The following is a 6,916-nucleotide window of genomic DNA, read 5'->3' on the forward strand; positions in this document are numbered from 1 at the left end:
TACAGTACCGTAATACATCTTCATCTACATCCACATTGATACTCTACAAATCACATTTAAGTTCCTGGCAGACGGTTCGTCGAACCACCTTTATAATTCTCCCTTATTCCAATTTCGTATAGCGCGCAGAAAGAAGAACACCTATATCTTTCCGTCCGAGATCATTTTATCGTGGTGATCGTTTCTCCGTATGTAGGTCTGTGTCAACAAAATGTTTTCAGTTTCGGAGGAGAACGTTGGTGATTGGAATTTTGTGAGAAGATTCCATCGGAACGAAAAACGCCTTTCTTTTCATGATGTCCAGCCCAAATCCTGTATCATTTCTGTGACACTCTCTCGCATGTTTCGCGATAATACAAAACGTGCTGCCCTTCTTTCAATTTTTTGGATGTACTCCGTCAGTCGTATCTGGTAAGGATCCCACACTGCGCAGCAGTATTCTGAAAGAGGACGGAAAAGTGTAATGTAGGCAGTCTCCCTAGTAGATCTGTTACATTTTTCAAGTGTCCTCCCAACAAAACGTAGTCTTTGGTTAGCCTTCCCGACAACATTATGTATGTGTTTCTTCCAATTAAAGTTGTTTGTAATTGTAATACCTAGGTATTAATTGAACTTACGACTTTTAGATTAGACTGATTTATCGCGTAACCGAAGTTTAACGAGTTCCTTTTGGCACTCATGCGGATGACCACACATTTTTCGTCATCTTTTCTAAATCGTTTTGCAGTTTGCTTTGATCTTCTGATCACTTTATTAGTCGATAAACGAAAGCGTCATCACAACCTAAGACGATTCCTCAGATTGCCTCCCAAATCGTTTATGTAGATAAGAAACAGCAAAGGGCCTATAACATAACCTTGAGGAACGCCAGAAATAACTTCTGTTTTACTCGATGACTTTCTGAGAATTACTATGAACTGTGACCTCTCTGACAGGAAATCACATAACTGTACACAGTGGTACCTCTAATACCCAGTAGCACGTCCTCTTTCAACGATGCATGCCTGTTTTCATCGTGGCATACTATCCACAAGTTCATCACGGCACTGTTGGTCCAGATTGTCACACTCCTCAATGGCGATTCGGCGCAGACACCTCAGAGTGGTTAGTGGGTCACATCGCCCATAAACAGCCCTTTTCAATCTCTCCCAGGTATGTTTGATAGGGTTCATGTCTGGAGAACATGAGGCCACTCTATTCGAGCGATATCTTTATCCTGAAGGAAGTCATTCACAAGATATGCACGATGGGGCGCGAATTGTCGTCCATGAAGACGACTGCCTCGTCAATATGCTGCTGATACGGTTGCATTATCAGTCGGAGGATGGCATTCACATATTGTACAGCCGTCACGGAGCATTTGATGATGACCAACCCATACGTTGGGCCCACATAATACCATAATAAAAGAGCAGGGAACCTCCACCTTGCTGCACTCGCTGGACAGTGTGTCTAAGGCGTTCAGCCACACTGGATTGCCTCCAAACACGTCCCCGACGATTGTCTGATTGAAGGCATATGCGACGCTCATTGGTGAAGAGAACATGATGCCAATCCTGAGTGGTCCATTCGGCATGTTGTTGGGCCCATCTGTGCCGCACTGCATGGTGTTGTGGTTACAAAGATGGACCTCACCATTGTCGTTAGGAGTGAAGTTGGGCATCACGCAGCCTATTGCACACAGTTTGAGTCGTAACACGACGTTCTGTGGCTGCACGAAAAGTGTTATTCAACATGGTGGCGTAGCTGTCAGGGTTCCTCCGAGCCATAATCCGTAGGTAACGGTCATCCACTGCAATAGTAGCCCTAGGGCAGCCTGAGCGAGGCATGTCATCAGCAGTTCCTGGCTCTCTGTATCTCCTCCATGTCCGAACATCACTTTGGTTCACTCCGAGATGCCTGGACACTTTCCTTGTTGAGAGCCCTTCCTGGAACAAAGTAGCAATGCAGGCATGATCGAACTGTGGTATTGACCCTATAGCTATGATTGAACTACAAACAACATGAGCCGTGTACCTCCTTCCTGGTGGAATGACTGGAACTGATCAGCTGTCGGACCCCCTCTGTCTAATAGGTGCTGCTCATACATGGTTGTTTACTGCTTTGGGCGAGTTTAGTGACATCTCTGATTCATTCAAAGGGACTGCTTCTGCGATACCATATCCAGAGCCAATATCTGTCTTCGGGAGTTCTGGGAACAGTGTCGATCAAGACATTTTTTGATATCTGTAGTATTTAGAATAGGACTTTATTTAAAAAAGTGTTGTATTTTTCATTCATGCCAAGACTACTATATACACCATTTAGTTCAGGTTTTTGAGGAGTATCTTTAACCAGCTTCCGGCTTACTCACCATGGTCTTGAATTCAGATTTAGTGGATTTTATATCTTGTTGAGCATTAACAGTTAAGGAAATGGACCATTTCATAGTGTGAGAGACTGCTGAAGTATAAGGAAATAGCATGTTTGGGCTAAATTTTTTAAAAGTAAGCTCACTTGCTCATTTTTTACCTGAAAATTAAAAAAATATAAATTTTATTGAAAAAACTGTATACAATTAAGAGAAAAGAAATGAGGAGGATGGTTTTTTCTTCAGTTCCCTTTTTCATATTAAATCACCTTTAAAAAAATAAGAGAAATGGGCTCCATTCATTGAATTTTTTAAATGTTCTACATATTTAATAATTTTTTATTTTTAGCGTACATAAGATAATTATGAACTGATTTTTATACCTGTAAATTCAGTTTCATGGTAAAAAGATACATGTATAATGATAGCTATATTTTTTATACTTATCTTTATGAAATTCTTGAGAATTTTTATTAAGGAAAAAATAAACTTCAAACAAGGAATATACTCTACTATGACAAATAAAAAACACAACTTTAAATTTTGGTTGAATATTTACTACCAAAACACAGTTTTTTCAGCAAAACGCCCATCTCGTTTGGAGAAACTGTGGATCACTGGATCACACAAAGCAGGATTTTTTTAAATGCTCTATTTGAACAGGATTTAAATCATAAAATATCACCAACAAACATTTAATGATTCTAATCCACTCACCTAGCATGCTGAGCTACTGACCCTTGGCTTTAATTTTATATCTCTTTCAGTGGAAGCCCAGCATTATCTCGCGATAGCTAGTCAGTCTGCGCCGCGCGGGAGTAGCCAAGCAGTTTAAGGCACTGCAGTCATGGACTGTGCGGCTGGTAACGGCGGAGGTTCGAGTCCTTCCTCGGACATGGGTGTGTGTGTTTGTCCTTTGGATAATTTTGGTTAAGTAGTGTGTAAGCTTAGGGACTGATGACCTTAGCAGTTAAGTCCCGTAAGATATCACACACATTTGAATTTAATCAGTCTGCATGATACCACCTGCAATGTTATCTTTATCTGATTTCCTCTCCTGGTTACGTTGAAGACACAGTTGTCATATTGTACCCATTCACAGTAACTCATTTAGCAACAGTATTCCAAATAGATCGATTTTCATTCATTTCTCAGCCAAATATTAAACAATTTTAAAAATTCAAAGCGCTAACATAAAAAGAACTATCCATAAAAATTACAATGTATAAAATTTAATATATAAAATTTTTAAGTTCAAAGAATCAGTTAGTATCTTATGCTAAGTGTCACATGTTAAATTTTTTGTACCATACGTAACTACATATGTTACATTATTTGCAGGAATGTTTTCATTAAAAGTTGCAACTAGTTTCACTGTTGTCTTCTGACTTGTAACAACATTTTTCTATGAGTCATATTAATAGCACACATTGAATAATTTGTTATTAAATTATAATGACTAACATCTACATCTCCGTTCAGTAATGTAACACTTTTAAAATCGAGAAATGCATCATATGCTTTCAGAAAATCGTGTGGTGGGTAAATATTCTGCATTATGTGAGGGAAAACTTCGTTTCTCCCATTTTTAAGGTACATGATCTGTAGCTTAACGTGATCGAACAATGAAGCATCAAGTAACAGATAATTTTCACCATTTTTTCGAAAAGCAAAAAATATGAATAAGGCATATCAAACTCTACTGATTATGGTAATTGATGATATCTAGCTTGAAATTGTTCTTCCCACTTAATCTTGCTATGTCAACAGTTTGCAGTTGATAAAAGGATGTAGGAACTTAGGGATTTTTCAGAATATTTTCTAGTTGTTCATGCTCATCAGTCGGTTCGAATTTAAGAATAGGCACACGAATTTCCGTAGATTCGACTATAATTTTGCTTTCATTTGGTAATGTATCTTTTATTTCATTCCAGCATCACTGTAATAAGCCCATCTCCAGATAGAATCTCCTGCACTTGACCTCCAAGTACAAATTACAGTAAGCTCGCCCAACCATATAACTCACCTATAATCTTTCAAAAATCTGCCAACCATTCCTAGTGGATAAAGCACTTCATTTTTCTTAATCTTTATATGTCCTTCCATACTTATTTTGTCAGGAAGATATGATTTCAAATGCAACAAAACAGACGATGAAATCAAATGATGATCAGTTCTAGACAGAATATTTTTCCTTTTATTTGTGGTTATAAAGTCAAATAGCTTTCCCACATAATTATTACTTCATTTTTAATTGACTTTTGCATCATATATAGGGTAATCTGATCCAAAAGCTTTAACTATCCTTATGCTCATATATAAGTGAGCATGATTAGGGTGAAGACATCCATCTGATACATTTATGTTAATTTTACTATTCTTTTTAGCTACATTTAAATTATTTTTACTTTTCTCACTCATAAGCAATGAGTGAAATTGATAGCTGCCAATCTTGTTCATTATTTATGGTTTAAATGGCTCTGAGCACTATGGGACTTAACATCTGAGGTCATCAGTCTCCTAGAACTTAGTACTACTTAAACCTAACTAACCTAAGGACATCACACACACCCATGCCCAAGGCAGGATTCGAATGTGTGACCATAACAGTCGTGAGGTTCTGGACTGATGCGCCTAGAACTGCATGGCCACCACGGCCGGCCATTATTTATTAACAATAAAATTTTATTAAGATATTTCTAAACTAATTGTCTCAGTAGCACCATTGAAGTCAATTAAATTATCATTTTCATCAGTCATAGTAATTTATAAATCCTGAATAGTATTAAAAATTGGAATTTAAACAGGAATGTGGCAGTCCACCAAAATCAGCATTAGGTTTGAATGAAGCAATAATATTAGTATCTCGATGAAAATTATCTGTATATTTCACAAGCATTACATCAGCTAAATCAAAATTAATATTAATCAACTAAAATGGAATAATTTTAGTAATATCATAAGCAACAGCTATTTTACTAGCTTCAATAGTTTGACTGCTAACTCCAAGCACACTTCCAATACTATATTTTTTAACTGCATATAATTTAAAATCACTCTCGATAATTATTCTATTTAAAATTTATTCTGCTTCACTCACTTGTTTTGAATGAATAAATTTTTCCAGCCTTTTCAAACTACAGAGTCCGCCAGAAAAATGTATACAATCTTTGTCAGACTCTATCGAGATATTGATGTTCGATTTGAGTTACGAATGTGTTGTAGTATGGTCTTTGGCTCAACAGATTTTAGTGCTTTCATCTCAGTATTGAGAAAACAAGATGGAGCACACTTGACATTCGAGCAATGAAATATATTGTCAAGAGGTTCTTCAAGTTTGATAATTCCGCTGAAGTGCAACAACAATGGAGGTGGGAGTTTGGAACAGAACCGCCAACCCACCTAACAATTAAATGCATCACTGACAAGTTTGAACTGCATGGAACGATTTGTGATATTCACAAAGGAAGATAAAGAAGACAGCATACAGTTACAAGTCCTGCTTGGCTGGCTCTCATGTTGGAAACGTTTGTTAATTCTCGACAGAATTTTGCAACACAATGTGCATGTGAAGTGGGTGTTAGCAACACAAAGGTACAAAGAATTCTGAAAACTGCAAAGTGGAAAGTATACATTCCATGATTACTGCACTTGAATAATGATGACGATCCTGATTGCTGAATCCAATTTTGCGAATGGCATCAGAAATGATAACTGATGATCAACAATTTGTGACAAAGGTAGTGTGGAGTTATGGGGCACAATTTACACCATGGAACCGTGAATCAGCGTAACAGTGATTACTGGGCACAGGAAAATCCACACGTTCATGTGGATAAAGCGGTCAATCAACCAGGGGTTCATGTGTGGTGTGGACTACCATCTAGGGGCTTAGTAAGACCCTTTTTTATGTCACTGGAGAAGTGTATCTGGAAATGTAACACACATTAAATTTGACAGGTATACATGCGCTTTATGGAGCTGATGAGGTCTTCTAACAACAGGACGAGGTGGCACCACACTAACACCTCACTGTACAAGCTTTCTCAATGGCAGTTTTCCAGGGCACTGGATTGGACGAAGATGGCTTATTGAGTTCCCTCCACGGTCGCTAGATCTAAGACCTATAGACTTTTACTTGTTGGGAACTGTGAAAGATAACGTCTATCGACGTAAGCCATGCATGCTGGAGGAACTTCGCCAGGAGATTACAACAGCAACATGTGCAGCGATATCCACTGTAAAACTGACTGTTGTACTTGCGGTGACCGCTCGCTGTTCTGTTATGTGTATAGCCGCCAAGAGTGAACATTTTGAACATTGAAAGTAACCATGTGCTAAACTGAAGGTTATACAACGTGTGAGATCAATTATCAAATGTAAAATAAACACATAAGTAATACTTGTCGTTCCTTAAAGGTTGTATACATTTTCTGACGGACTGTGTATATTGGCCAATCGGAAATTTCATTTTATCTCCATCACATTATAATTTATTATTTTTTGTCTAATATTTGGAGTCAGAAATGTTGTAAAAACCCATCTAGTGCAAAATTAGTATAACTT

This window comes from Schistocerca serialis, chromosome 1 (genome assembly GCF_023864345.2).
Source record: "Schistocerca serialis cubense isolate TAMUIC-IGC-003099 chromosome 1, iqSchSeri2.2, whole genome shotgun sequence".
Lineage (NCBI taxonomy): Eukaryota > Metazoa > Arthropoda > Insecta > Orthoptera > Acrididae > Schistocerca > Schistocerca serialis.